Here is a 15,863-nt window from a genome sequence, read left to right as displayed (position 1 = left end):
TTTGGGTGGCTGAGGTAGGCCAGATCACGAGATCAGGCAATCGAGACCAGCCTGGCCAACATGGTGAAACCAAGTCTCTACTAAAAATACAAAAATTCCCTGGGCGTGGTGGCGGGCATTTGTAATCCCAGCTACTCGGGAGGCTGAGGCAGAAGAATCGCTTGAACCCAGGAGGCGGAGATTGTGGTAAGCCAAGATCGCACCACTGCACTCCAGCCTGAGCCACAGAGTGAGACTCTGTCTCAAAAAAAAAAAAAAAAGAAGAAACAAACAAAAAACAAAAAAGATAAAAGGCAGAGAAGGAATTTGCATATAAAAGTGTTCTAAGTCAAATATTTTAAGAAAAGGAAGGAGTAAATACTTTTCCTTTTTTCCAGCCGGAGGATTAAGCCTGTTTCTATTTTACATTTAAATTTACAATAAACACATCCAACAATTTTGCCTTGAACTCATGGACATCTGATTTCCAGGAGAGCCTGGATTTAGGCACCTGCAGGGTGACCTGAGGCATACTATGTTCACAGGAAAGTGTTTGTGAGGGAAAAAAAAATGCAGAATAAGAAAAGATGTTATCAAGAACCCAAGAGTGAGGGTCAGTGCACAGTTGCAGAAAGGACTGGTTACTGCTATAGATACTGGCCCAGGCAGGCAGCTCTGACTTATGAATGTGTTTGTGCAGGGAGATAAGATGGTCAGGTGATCCAGAAGCCTAGGCTACTGGACGAAACAGGTCACTGGTGCAGATTCAAGATCTGAGAGGTAGAAAGAACCCATGAGTCTTCTGGGCACTTATGTGGCCTATTAGTGGAAAACTCTAGAAGCAGAGGTGCTCTCAGCACAATTCCTGAGAATGAAGCTTTGTCATGGGAGAAGTGTGGCCACACCATTGCCTAGGTGCATGTCTGTGAATGTGCAGAAATCACTTTATAGCAAAAGGGGTCAGAACTCCTTCCCTTTGAGTCCTCAGTCCCCGCTCACCCCCGGAGGTTACCTAGAATCACAAGACAATTCACAGTGTGACAGCTTCTGTGCAAAATTTTAAACTCTCCATTCTCCAACAGACCCATGGTCTCACTCCAACTAAGGCTGCTGTGATACCTTTATGTGTTTTTGAGACAATGTCTCACTTTGTCACCCAGGCTAAAGTACAGTGGCACAATCTCAGCTCATGCCAGACTTGACCTCCCAGGGTTCAAGCGATCCTTCTGCCTCAGCCCCCAAGTAGCTGGAACTACAGGTGCATGCCACCATGCCCAGCTAATGTTTATCTATTTTTTGGTAGAGATGCGATTTCACCATATTGCCTAGGCATGGTGCAACCAGGAGCAACTCCCAACTCTATGCTTCTACCTCAGGAGAGAAAGAAATGTGGGGTATGTGTCCACATTTCTGGTTTTTGGGGAACTGTGTGAAGATGAGTTTTATCTCCCCTGACAAAAAGTGCTGAAGGAAATGGTGGTATACTTTAAATTGCAGCAGCTATGTATATTTTGCATTAATATAAGAAGAAATCCTAAAATTTTATCATAATTAAAGAGACCAGAAGTGCTCAAGAATTGTCAAAAAGAGAAACATCAGAAGCATCATACATCACGACTTTAAAAACTTATGAAGCTAGTTATTGAAATAGTTTATAACTAGATTAAAAAAAGACAATGCCAGTGAACAGAATAGAGCATGTAAATAATCCCTTCCATGTATTATCAAATGAAGAGTAATGTACACATCCATATTCATTGTAGCATTATCTACAAAAGTGAAAAAATTTTCTTAATGAAGACAATTTTGAATATACAAATAATTAAATATTATTCAGCTTCTTAAAAGCAGAAAAGTTTTTCTATATCCACGAGGATACATTTTTAAGACTTTATTTATGTGGAGGAAGCCAGGCACAAAAAGACAAGTGCTATGTAATTCCACTTATGTAAGACACCTAAAGTAGTTAAATGCTTAGAAACAGACTAAACTGTGACAGGGGTTAACTGGAGAAGAAAATGAGTAGTTGTTGTTTAATGGACAATCTGTTAGAATGCAAAACAACTCTTTTTTTAACTTTATTTTAGGATACGGGTATATGTGCAAGTTTGTTATACAGGTAAACTTGTGTCATGAATGTTTGTTGTACAGATTATTTGTCATCAAGGTATTCAGCCTGGTATGCATTAAAGATTGAATTATACAAATACATCCTTTCAGATCACATGGAATAAAACTAGAAATCGGCCAGGCTCCATGGTTCACGCCTGTAATCCCAGCACTTTGGGAGGCCAAGGCGGGCAGATCACGAGGTCAGGAGATCGAGACCATCCTGGCTAACATCCTAGTGAAACCATCTCTACTAAAAATACGAAAATTAGCTGGGTGTGGTGGTGCACGCCTGTAGTCCCAGCTACTCAGGAGGCTGAGGCAGGAGAATGGTGTGAACCCAGGAAGCGGAGCTTGCAGTGAGCCAAGATGGTGCCACTGCACTCCAGCCTGGGTGACAGAGCAAGACTCTGTCTCAAAACAAAACAAGAAATCAAAAGCAGAAGCAAAATTGTCAAATCCAAAAATATGTGAAACTTAACATACTTTTTTTTTTTTAAGACGGAGTTTTGCTCTTGTTGCCCAGGCTGTAGTGCAATGGCGTGATCTCAGCTCACTGCAGCCTCCGCCCCTTGGGTTGAGGTGATTCTCCTGCCTCAGCCTCCCGAGTGGCTGGGATCAGAGGTGTGTGTCATCACGTCCAGCTAATTTTTGTATTTTTAGTAGAGACGGGGTTTCACCATGTTGACCAGGGTAGTCTCAAACTCCTGACCTCTGGTGATCCACCCGCCTCGGACTCCCAAAGTGCTAGGATTACAGGCGTTAGCCATCACACCTGGCCAACACACTCTTGAACATACTCTTCATGATGTCAGGAGATTTAATATTGTTAAATGACAATACTACCCAGTGATATTCAAATTCAATATAATCCTGATGAAAACACAAATGATACTGTTTGAAAAATATATATGTATTTTTTTGAGATGGAGTCTCGCTCTGTCACCCCAGGCTGGAGTGCAGTGGCAAAATCTTGGCTCACTGCAAGCTCTGCCTCCCGGTTTCATGCCATTCTCCTGCCTCAGCCTCCTGCCTTCGGATATACTTTGGATATTTTGAATAGGTACTCAGAAGTAGAATTACTGGCTCATATAATAACTTCATTTTTAGTTTTTGGAGGAATCTCCATACATTTTTTTCAAGTGGTTACATCACTTCCCCACCAACAGTACACAAGAGTTTCAATTTCTCTACATTCTTTACAACATTTTTGCTTTATATTGGCCATTCTAATTAATGCACAATAATAACCTTATTGTGGTTTTGCTTACATTATTTTAAAAATTAAATACATATAACAATTATTGAGAAAATTTCTAATCTCTGGAGGAACATTTTCATCTCTTTGTTAATCATGTTATTCTTTGTTGATTTTTTGGAATTGTTTATTCTGAATGTTAACTTTTGTCAAATATGTAATTTTTAATTTTTTTTTGCTTTTGTGCTTCTTAGGTGGGACTCTTACTGTTTATGTTAATGTGCGGAGATAAATTTAATGTAGTCTTATTTTTCTGTGGTTTTAAGTTTGTTGCTCATGTGTCTGATGTTATATGTAAGAAAACATTGCTGAGACCAATGTCATAATCTTTATTCCTATATTTTCTAAAAATTGTAGTTATAATTCTTACATTTCAATATTTAACTCACCCAAGACAGTTTTTGTACATGGTTCGGGGGAAGGATCCAACCTCAATTTTTCCCATGTGGATACAGAGTATTCCAACACCATTTATTAAAGAGACTGTCTTTTTCTTATTGTATGGTTATAGCAACCTGTTGAAGATCATTTGAGCATATACATGATGGCTTGTTTTTGAGTTCTCTGTTCTGTTCTATCATCTATTTGTTTTCCAGCAAGTACCTCACTGTTTTTATTTATGTAGCTTTGTATTCTGTTCTAAAACCAAGAAGTGTTGTGCCTCTAGCTTAGCTCTTATTTTCTAAGATTGTTTGGGCCATGATGGTCCTTGAAATTCTATGTAAATGTAAGAATTTTTAAAAATATTTTTTCAAAAAGTAGGCTGGGTGCACTGGCTCATGTCTGTAATCCCAGCACTTTGGGAGGCTGAGGTGGGCAGATCACGAGGTCAGGAGATCAAGACCATCCTGGCTAATATGGTGAAACCCTGTTACATCCATGTAACAGGGTTTTGAAACCCAAAAGCATCCATGTTATTGCAACAATATTCACTGTATTAGTTTATCCTCGTATTGCTATAAATACCTGACCCTGGATAACTTATTTTTAAAAAGAGGTTTAATTGGCTCATGGATCTGCAGGCTGTACAGGAGGCATAGCAGCTTCTGTTTCTCAGGAGGCCCCAAAAAGCTTCCAATCATGGCAGGACGCCAAGCAAGAGTGAGTCATCTCACATGGTAGGGGCAGGAGCAAGAGTGTGGAAGAAGCTGCTCTTAGAAAATGAGATCTCTTTAGTTATTAAAAGAAAACTGCAGAACTCCTCATTGGTTTTCCTTTACCTAATGATTTCTGTGAAGTGGGACTTGGGTAGTAGGAAGAAGGAATTAGACACTCTACCTGCCACCCTGCATGTGTGTGCACTCACACACATGCTGTCTACATGTAATCCACTTCCTTTACTTTCCTTTGAAACTGGTAAGGTTAAAATAGGGGAGAAATCCTACATGTTGCAATGATACCATTTTGGAAAATTTAAGAAATCAAACTCTCCAGGCTCTCCATCTTGATTTATGCTTGAATTGTTATGTGCCATATTTGCTTTGAACTCTGATTACCAGAAGTTTACTAAAATGTTGAAGAATTCACTTTCATCTGCTTTCTAGATTTTGTACATCTCAGTTCATAAAGCAAAGCTTGTTGATAGCATAGTTTTCTAAATGCTGCAGATTTGCAGCCATTACCACTACAAAAAATTTTGAATGAGGGATTTTTTTCTTTGTTAAAATAGTTCGTGTTTCTGTAGAAATTTCACTTTTAGATTGAACTGCAATGGATAAGCTATCAAAAAGAAAAAGAAACAAAATAATATTTCAGGAGTAATCATTCACTATGGCAAAGACAGTACCAAGGGGGATAGTGCTAAATGATTCATGAGAAGCCAACCCTATAATCCAATCACCTCCCATCAGGCCCCACCTACATTAGGGCTTACAATTTGATGTGAGATTTGAATGGGGACACAGATCCAAACCATATTTACAAAAGCCAAAACATCAAAAAACTCAAACATCCTTCAACAGTTGAATAATTTAAAAGGATGTGGCTTACATATACAATGAAAAATTATTTAGATTCATGAAAAATCTCAGATGCTACAATATGGATAAATCTTAAAGCCATTATTTTAAGTGAAATAAAACACTAACGAAGTGACAGTGTATGATTCTGAGAGGTGACAGTGTGCTGGCAGTCCTCACAGCCCTCACTTGCTCTCGGCGCCTCCTCTGCCTGGGCTCCCACTTTGGCGGCACTTGAGGAGCCCTTCAGCCCACCGCTGCACTATGGGAGCCCCTTTCTGGGCTGGCCAAGGGGGGAGCTGGCTCCCTCAGCTTGCAGGGAGGTGTGGAGGGAGAGGCATGAGCAGGAACCGGGGCCGTGTGCAGCGCTTGCGGGCCGGCTGGAGTTCCATGTGGGCGTGGGCTTGGTGGGCCCCCCCACTCGGAGCAGCCGGCTGGCACTGCCGGCCCTGGGCAGTTAGGGACTTAGTACCCAGGCCAGCAACTGCAGAGAGTGTACTGGGTCCCCCAGCAGTGCCGACCCACCAGCACTGCGCTCGATTTCTCACCAGACCTTAGCTGCCTTCCCACAGGGCAGGGCTCGGGATCTGCAGCCCTCCATGCCTGAGCCTCCCACCCCCTCCATGAGCTCCTGTGTGGCCCGAGCCTCCCCGACGAGCGCCATCCCCTGCTCCACAGCACCCAGTCCCATCAACCACCCAAGGGCTGAGGAGTGTGAGCACGTGGCGCGGGACTGGCGGGCAGCTCCACCTGCAGCCCCGGTGCGGGATCCACTGGGTGAAGCCAGCTGGGATCCTGAGTCTGGTGGAGATGTGAAGAACCTTTTTGTCTAGCTCAGGGATTGTAAACACACCAATCAGCACCCTGTGTCTAGCTCGAGGTTTGTGGATGCACCAATCGACATTCTGTGTCTGGCTGCTCTGGTGGGGCCTTGGAGAACCTTTGTGTCGATACTCTGTATCTAACTGATCTGATGGGGACGTGGAGGACTTTTATGTCTAGCTCAGGGATGGCAAATGCACCAATCAGCGCCCTGTCAAAACAGACCACTCAGCTCTACCAATCAGCAGGACGTGGGTGGGGCCAGATAAGCAAATAAAAGCAGGCTGCCCAAGCCAGCAGTAGCAACCCATTCAGGTCCCCTTCCACACTGTGGAAGCTTTGTTCTTTCACTCTTTGCAATAAATCTTGCTATTGCTCACTCTTTGGGTCCATACTGCTTTTATGAGCTATAACACTCACGGCAAAGGTCTGCAGCTTCACTCCTGAAGCCAGCGAGACCATGAGCCCACCGGGAGGAATGAACAATTCTAGATGCGCTGCCTTAAGAGCTGTAACACTCACCACGAAGGTCTGCAGCTTCACTCCTGAGCCAGTGAGACCACGAACCCACCAGAAGGAAGAAACTCCGAACACATCCGAACATCAGAAGGAACAAACTCCAGACACGCTGCCTTTAAGAACTGTAACACTCACCACAAGGGTCCGCGGCTTCATTCTTGAAGTCACTGAGACCAAGAACTCACAAATTCTGGACACATTTTGGCGACCCAGATGGGACCTTCGCCTATTGCCAAGCAGTGAGACAATCACCAAGTGGTGAGACCATCACCAAGCAGTGAGTACCATCGGACTCCTTTCGCTTGTTATTCTGTCCTATCTTTCCTTAGAATTCGGGGGCTAAATACCAGGCACCTGTCGGCCAGTTAAAAGTGACTAGTGCAGCCGCTGGACTAAAGACATGGGTGTCAGGCTTTCTGGGAAAGGGCTCTCTAACAACCCCCGACTCTTCAGGGTTGGGACTGTTGGTTTGCCTAGAACCAGCTTCTGCTTTTCCTGTACTTCTGGGCTGAGCCGAGAGTCGACAGGAAAGCCATGCAGCTCCGGGGTCCCGACAACATGTTGGTTGACCCTGCGGCCAAGAGCAGAACTCTCAAAAGCATGTTGCCCAAGCGAGACTCGCCCATCTATCCTATCTATCCTGACCCTTGCCTCCTGGGTCCTAATGCCTGCCAGACAAACTTCCTCTCGCCTCTCTTCTCTGAGGTTAGACCCGCTTCTAAAAATTGCTACCTGTCTCTGGTGCTTTTCCAGTTTCTCCTATAAGAATGATTTCTAGTATAAACTCCAGGACTCTGTTACCTTCCTTAGGCACCCGGGCTCACCAATCAGAAAGACACAATTTTTGCCCAAAGCCCCGTCGTAGTGGGGACTACCTGGAATTTTAAGATCCCTCCTCAGACTAATAGGCCTAACAAAATCTATTCCTGAAGCTAGGATATGGGGAGCCTCAGAAACTGTATCCTTCCTATTCATATAAGTGAGGACAAAAGGTGTCACTCTTCCAACCCTGGAGATCCCTTCCCTCCCTCAGGGTATGGCCCTCCACTTCATTTTTGGGGCATAACATCTTTATAGGAAAGGGGTAAAGTCCCAATACTAACAGGAGAATGCTTAGGACTCTAACAGGTTTTTGAGAATGCATCGGTAAGGGCCACTAAATCCGATTTTTCTTGGTCGGTCCTCCTTGTGGTCTAGGAGGACAGGCAAGGGTGCAGGTTTTTGAGAATGCATCGGTAAGGACCACTAAATCCGACCTTCCTCGGTCCTCCATGTGGTCTGGGAGGAAAACTAGTGTTTCTGCTGCTGCATCGGTGAGCGCAACTATTCTGATCAGCAGGGTCCAGGGACCGTTGCGGGTTCTTGGGCAGGGGGAAAAACAAAACAAACCAAAACTGCAGGTGGTTTTGTCTTTCAGATGGGAAACACTCAGGCATCAACAGGCTCACCCTTGAAATGCCTCCTAAGCCATTGGGAACAATTTGACCCACAAACCCTGAAAAAGAGGCGGCTCATTTTTTTCTGCACTATGGCTTGGCTCCAATATTCTCTTTCTGATGGGGAAAAATGGCCACCTGAGGGAAGTACAAATTACAATACTATCCTGCAGCTTGATCTTTTCTGTAAGAGGGAAGGCAAATGGAGTGAAATACCTTATGTCCAAGCTTTCTTTTCATTGAAGGCGAATACATAACTATGCAAAGCTTGCAATTTACATCCCACAGGAGGACCTCTCAGCTTACCCCCATATCCTAGCCTCCCTATAGCTCCACTTCCTATTAATGATAATCCTCCTCTAATCTCCCCTGCCCAGAAGGAAATAAGCAAAGAAATCTTCAAAGGTCCACAAAAACCCCCAGGCTATCGCTTATGTCCCCTTCAAGCTCTAAGGGGAGGGGAATTTGGCCCAACCCGGCTACCTGTCCCCTTCTCCCTCTCTGATTTAAAACAGATCAAGGCAGACCTGGGGAAGTTTTCAGATGATCCTGATAGGTATATAGATGTCCTACAGGGTTTAGGGCAAACCTTTGACCTCACTTGGAAAGATGTCATGCTACTGTTAGATCAAACCCTGGCCTTTAATGAAAAGAATGCGGCTTTAGCTGCAGCCCGAGAGTTTGGAGATACCTGGTATCTTAGTCAAGTAAATGATAGAATGACAGCCGAAGAAAGGGACAAATTCCCTACTGGTCAGCAAGCCATCCCCAGTATGGATCCCCACTGGGACCTTGACTCAGATCATGGGGACTGGAGTCGTAAACATCTGTTGACTTGTGTTCTAGAAGGACTAAGAAGAATTAGAAAAAAGCCCATGAATTATACAATGATGTCCACCATAACTCAGGGAAAGGAAGAAAATCCTTCTGCCTTCCTCGAGCGGCTACGAGAGGCCTTAAGAAAATATACTCTCCTGTCACCTGAATCATTCGAGGGTCAATTGATTCTAAAAGATAAGTTTATTACCCAATCAGCTGCAGATATCAGGAGGAAGCTCCAAAAGCAAGTCCTGGGCCCTGAACAAAATCTACAGACATTATTAAACCTGGCAACCTCGGTGTTCTATAATAGGGACCAAGAGGAACAGGCCCAAAAGGAAAAGCGAGATCAGAGAAAGGCTGCAGCCTTAGTCATGGCCCTCAGACAAACAAACCTTGGTGGTTCAGAGAGGACAGAAAATGAAGCAGGCCAATCACCTGGTAGGGCTTGTTATCAGTGTGGTTTACTAGGATACTTTAAAAAAGATTGTCCAGTGAGAAACAATCTGCCCCCTCGTCCATGTCCACTATGCTGAAGCAATCATTGGAAGGTGCACTGCCCCAGAGGACAAAGGTTCCCTGGGTCAGAAGCCCCCAACCAGATGATCCAACAACAGGACTGAGGGTGCCCGGGGCAAGCGCCAGCTCATGTCATCACCCTCACTGAGCCCCGGGTATGTTTAACTATTGAGGGCCAGGAAATTGACTTCCTCCTGGACACCAGCGCAGCCTTCTCAGTGTTAATCTCCTGTCCTGGATGACTGTCCTCAAGGTCCGTTACCATCCGAGGAATCCTGGGACAGTCTGTAACCAGGTATTTCTCCCACCTTCTCAGTTATAATTGGGAGACTTTGCTCTTTTCACATGCCTTTCTTGTTATGCCTGAAAGTCCCACACCCTTATTAGGGAGGGATATATTAGCCAAGGCTGGAGCTATTATCTACATGAATCTGGGGAACGAGTTACCCATTTGTTGTCCCCTGCTTGAGGAGGGAATCAACCCTAAAGTCTGGGCATTGGAAAGACAATTTGGAAGGGGAAAAAATGCCCGCCCAGTCATGCAATGCAAAAACACAGAGGTGGGAATCTTACACTGACAAAGCCATCAAAATGGGAAGGAGAGGGGAGAACAGCAGCATAAGCAGTGGGCAGAGGCAGCAGAAAGGAAAGAAAGAGACAGGAAGTCAAAGAAAGCAAGGAAGAGACAAAGGAGTCAGAGAGAAAGTGGGACAGACACAGAAAGTCAAAGAAAGAGGCAGAGAGAGGAAGAGACAGAGAGACAGAAAGTCAAGGAGAGAGAGAATGAGACAAAGGAGAAGTTGAAGAGAAAGAAAGAGAGATGGAAGTAGTAAAGAAAAAACAGTGTATCCCATTCCTTTAAAAGCAGGGTAAATTTCTATCTACCCAGCTAAGGCATATTCTACTTACGTGGATCTTCAACCCATATCTGCTTCTCAAACAGTTTGCAAGAAATAACGAAATCTATCCTTACTTTACAATCCCAAATAGACTCTTTGGCAGCAGTGACTCCCCAAAACCGCTGAGGCCTAGACCTCCTCACTGCTGAGAAAGGAGGACTCTGCACCTTCTTAGGGGAAGAATGTTGTTTTTACACTAACCAGTTGGGGTTAGTACAAGATGCCGCCTGGTGTTTACAGGAAAAGGCTTCTGAAATCAGACAACGCCTTTCAAATTCTTATACCAACCTCTGGAGTTGGGCAACATGGCTTCTCCCCTTTCTAGGTCCCATGGCAGCCATCTTGCTGTTACTCACCTTAGGGTCCTGTATTTTTAACCTTCTTGTCAAATTTGTTTCCTCTAGAATCGAGGCCATCAAGCTACAGATGGTCTTATAAATGGAACCCCAAATGAGTTCAACTAACAACTTCTATCGAGGACCCCTGGACCGAACCACTGGCACTTCCCCTGGCCTAGAGAATTCCCCTCTGAAGGACACTATAACTGCAGGGCGCCTTCTTCACCCCATCCAGCAGGAAGTAGCTAGAGTGGTCATTGGCCAAATTCCCAACAGCAGTTGGGGTATCCTGTTTAGAGGGGGGATTGAGAGGTGAAAGTGTGGTGGCAGTCCTCACAGCCCTCGCTTGCTCTCGGCGCCTCCTCTGCCTGGGCTCCCACTTTGGCGGCACTTGAGGAGCCCTTCAGCCCACCGTTGCACTATGGGAGCCCCTTTCTGGGCTGGCCAAGGAGGGAGCCGGCTCCCTCAGCTTGCAGGGAGGTGTGGAGGGAGAGGCGTGAGCAGGAACCGGGCTGTGTGTGGTGCTTGCGGACCAGCTGGAGTTCCATGTGGGCGTGGGTTGGCAGGCCCCCCCCCACTCGGAGCAGCCGGCCAGCCCTGCCGGCCCTGGGCAGTTAGGGGCTTAGCACCAAGGCCAGCAGCTGCGGAGGGTGTACTGGGTCCCCCAGCAGTGCCGACCCACCAGCACTGCGCTCGATTTCTCACCAGACCTTAGCTGCCTTCCCGCGGGGCAGGGCTCGGGACCTGCAGCCCGCCATGCCTGAGCCTCCCACCCCCTCCATGGGCTCCTGTGCTGCCCGAGCCTCCCCGACGAGCGCCATCCCCTGCTCCACAGCACCCAGTCCCATCAACCACCCAAGGGCTGAGGAGTGTGAGCACGTGGCGCGGGACTGGCGGGCAGCTCCACCTGCAGCCCTGGTGCGGGATCCACTGGGTGAAGCCAGCTGGGCCCCTGAGTCTGGTGGAGATGTGGAGAACCTTTATGTCTAGCTCAGGGATTGTAAACACACCAATCAGCACACTGTGTCTAGCTCAAGGTTTATGGATGCACCAATCGACACTCTGTGTCTGGCTGCTCTGGTGGGGCCTTGGAAAACCTTTGTGTCGATACTCTGTATCTAACTGATCTGATGGGGACTGGAGAACCTTTATGTCTAGCTCAGGGATGGTAAACGCACCAATCAGCACCCTGTCAAAACAGACCACTCGGCTCTATCAATCAGCAGGACATGGGTGGGGCCAGATAAGCGAATAAAAGCAGGCTGCCCGACCCAGCAGTGGCAACCCGCTTGGGTCCCCTTCCACACTGTGGAAGCTTTGTTCTTTCACTCTTTGCAATAAATCTAGCTACTGCTCACTCTTTGGGTCCACACTGCTTTTATGAGCTGTAACACCCACTGCGAAGGTCTGCAGTTTCACTCCTGAAGCCAGCAAGACCACAAGCCCACCAGGAGGAACGAACAACTCCAGACGCGCCACCTTAAGAGCTGTAACACTCACCACGAAGGTCTGCAGCTTCACTCCTGAAGCCAGCGAGACCATGAGCCCACCGGGAGGAACGAACAACTCCAGACGCGCCGCCTTAAGAGTTGTTAACACTCCCTGCGAAGGTCTGCAGCTTCACTCCTGAAGCCAGTGAGACCACGAACCCACCAGAAGGAAGAAACTCCGAACACATCCGAACATCAGAAGGAACAAACTCCGGACACGCCGCCTTTAAGAACTGTAACACTCACCGCGAGGGTCCGCGGCTTCATTCTTGAAGTCAGTGACACCAAGAACCCACAAATTCTGGACACAATTCCACTTACATAAGGTATTTTACGTAGTAAACTCCTAGAAAACGTAAGTAGAAAATTGCTTGCCTATAGTTAGGGTTGTGAAACCTTAGTGGAGTCAAAGATCAAGGGGGGTTATTTGGAAAAAGCAGGTCCTCACCAGGTGGCCAACTCAAGAGCCCATAGACATGGCTACAGACAAGGAAATTATGCACGCAGCTTGGTCTTACTGAGGATTCCAAAACAGTTCTGTAACCTCTCTCAAATTCAATCTCAGCTATAGTCTAGAAGTGGTCCTTCCCATCAAGAGACCTGCAGGAAGACATAGCCAGCCATGGCCCTGGAGGCAGGCCTGCAGATCCTGGCCTCAGCTGTGGTCCCTGAAGCAGCCCTGTGACTCAGTTCTAGCCATATGTAGTCACAGTCTGTGGCCATTCGTACACATTCAGAGGCTCACAGAAAGACCTGTAAAAACTGTTCCCAGGTAGTCAGCGGAAGCCAAACGCATTCATACACCTGATATTTGGGCCATCGTATACGGACAAACTTCAAAACCCTAGCCTACAGCCTGCCATATAGATTAATGTCTTCAAGGAAATCTAATCTTTCCAGGGCCCAAAAAGAATCCATAACTGTCCAAATCTCTGGTAACACAACCATCAAAGGCAGAACGCACAGCAGACCCAGCAGGACCCTTGTGACCCAGCAAACTGATACCTTCTCTGCAAACCCAGAGGTAATCTCATCAGCCTGGGGACCCAACAAAAGGAGATGTTTACCTGCCAAAAAATAGATTATAGAAACTGTAAATCATTGTTAAATCCTTAAAATATACAGACATAGGGCTGCTTCAGGGACCACAGCTGAGGCTCAGATCTACAAGCATGCCTCCAGGACCACAGCTTCTATCTTAACACGTTACCAAATGTATCAGAACAATTAGGCAAGGAAAAGGAGAACAAAGCTCTCCTGCTTGCAAAAGAAGTAAAAATGTTAGTTTGTAGATAATATGATCATGCATATATATGAAACACTAGAGTAAACAAAAACTGAACTAATAAAGGCACTCATTAAGGTATCAGGATACACAATCAACATACAAATATTTGTGGGTAGTTTCTTAGTTTGTGTTTATAAGGCAGGGTCTCACTACAAGGCCAGGCCCATCTCAAACTCCTGCGCTCAAGTGATCCACATGCCTTGGCTTCTGAAAGTGCTGGGATTACAAAAAGGAACCAATATACCTGGCCCAACATACAAATATTTGTTTCACTTCCATAAAGTAACAAAATTTCCAAAAAAAAGAAAAAATTCAATTTGCAATACTATAAAAATAAGAAATTCAAAATAAATTTAACCAATGAAATAAAAAATTTACACACTAAATACAAGATACAAAATCTAGTGTATGACAATAAATTTAGACACTAAATAATGACAGAAACTGAAGCAGACACAAATAAATAAAACCAGATTCCATTAAGATAACAGATATTGTCAAAGTATATTTTCGAAAGTGATTTGTAGATTCAAATGTGATCCCTATCATAATTGTAGTGGCCTTTTTCACAATAATATTAAACACAATTGTAAAATTTAAGTGTAACCTTAAACAATTTTAAATAACCTAAGCCATCTTGAGAAAGAGCAAAGCAAGGGGCATCATACTCTCTAATTTTAAACTTTATTTAAAGGTTATAGTAAGCAAAAGAGTATGGTATGTGCATAAATACAGATATTAAAAAAACAATGGAACAGAATAGCCCAGAAACAAATCCATGCATACAAGGTCAACTAATTTTGGCAAGGGAACCAAGAACATACGATGCAGAAATTACACTCTTGTCAATACGTGGTACCAGAAAAACTGGATATCTACAAGCTAAAGAATAAAAGTAGATCATTTTCTTACACCATACCCCAAAATTAACTCAAAATGAAACACTTAAATGTAAGATAAAAAACCTTAGAATTCCTGAAGAACATATATGGAAAAGCCCTGTTGATACTGGCCTTGGCAATAACTTTTTTGATATGCCATGAAAAGCACAGCAACAAAAGAAAACACAAGTGGGATTGTATCAAAGTAAACTGCTTCTGCACAGCAAAGGAAAAGAAAACAAAATTTCTACAAACCCTACAGGATATAAATATTTGCAAGTGATATATCTGATAAAAAATTTGGGAGGCCAAGGTGGGCAGATCACCTGAGGTCAGGAGTTCGAGACCAGCCTGACCAACATGAAGAAACCCCGTCTCTATTAAAAATACAAAATTGCCGGGTGCGGTGGCTCACGCTTGTAATCCCAGCACTTTGGGAGGCCGAGGCGGGCGGATGACGAGGTCAGGAGATCGAGGCCATCCTGGCTAACATGGTGAAACCCCGTCTCTAGTAAAAAATACAAAAAATTAGCCGGGCGTGGTGGTGGGCACCTGTAGTCCCAGCTACTCGGGCGGCTGAGGCAGGAGAATGGCATGAATCTGGGAGGCGGAGCTTGCAGTGAGCCGAAATAGCGCCACTGCACTCCAGCCTGGGTGACAGAGTGAGACTCCATCTCAAAAAATAAATAAATAAATAAATAAAATAAAAAATAAATAAATAAAAATAAAAATACAAAATTAGCTGGGCATGGTGGGGCATGCCTGTAATCTCAGCTATTTGGGAGGCTGAGGCAGAAGAATCACTTGATCCCGGGAGGCTGAGGTTGCAGTGAGCTGAGATCGCGCCACTGCACTCCAGCCTAGGCAACAAGAGCGAAACTCTGTCTCAAAAAAAAAAAAAAAGTTAATATCCATATCCAAAATGTATAAGAAACTTCTACAGTTCAAAGCAAAACAATAATGATGATAAGCCATTCAAAAATAGGCAAAAGGGGCCGGACGCGGTGGCTCAGGCCTGTAATCCCAGCAATTTGGGAGGCCAAGGCAGGGGGATCATGACGTCAGGAGATCGAGACCATCCTGGCTAACACAGTGAAACCCCGTCTCTACTAAAAATACAAAAAATTAGCCGGGCGTGGTGGCGGGCGCATGTAGTCCCAGCTACTCTGGAGGCTGAGGCAGGAGAATGGCGTGAACCCAGGAGGCGGAGCTTGCAGTGAGCCGAGATCGCGCTACTGCACTCCAGCCTGGGTGACAGAGCGAGACTCCGTCTCAAAAAAAAAAAAACTGCAACTATAAATGAAGCAATGTTGCTATATACCAAACATAACTCTTGTTCACATCAATTAAACTCTGGTAAAATTAGTTTTTTTTTTTTTGGAGACAGAGTTTTGCTCACGTGGTCTAGACTGGAGTGCAATGGCGCAATCTCAGCTCAATGCAACTCCTGCCTCCCAGATTCAAGTGATTCTCCCGCCTCAGCCTCCCGAGTAGCTGGATTACAGGCACCCCCCACCATGCCCAGCTAACTTTTTGTATTTTTAGCAG

The 15,863-nt window shown here is 45.1% G+C and overlaps 1 pseudogene; it reads left to right on the top strand.

The window, feature by feature from the left end:
* Positions 1-15,863, top strand: part of LOC115831807 — an 84,626-nt pseudogene that overhangs the window by 57,840 nt on the left and 10,923 nt on the right.

This window comes from Nomascus leucogenys, chromosome 20 (genome assembly GCF_006542625.1).
Source record: "Nomascus leucogenys isolate Asia chromosome 20, Asia_NLE_v1, whole genome shotgun sequence".
Lineage (NCBI taxonomy): Eukaryota > Metazoa > Chordata > Mammalia > Primates > Hylobatidae > Nomascus > Nomascus leucogenys.
This window is presented reverse-complemented; position numbering and strand designations above follow the sequence as displayed.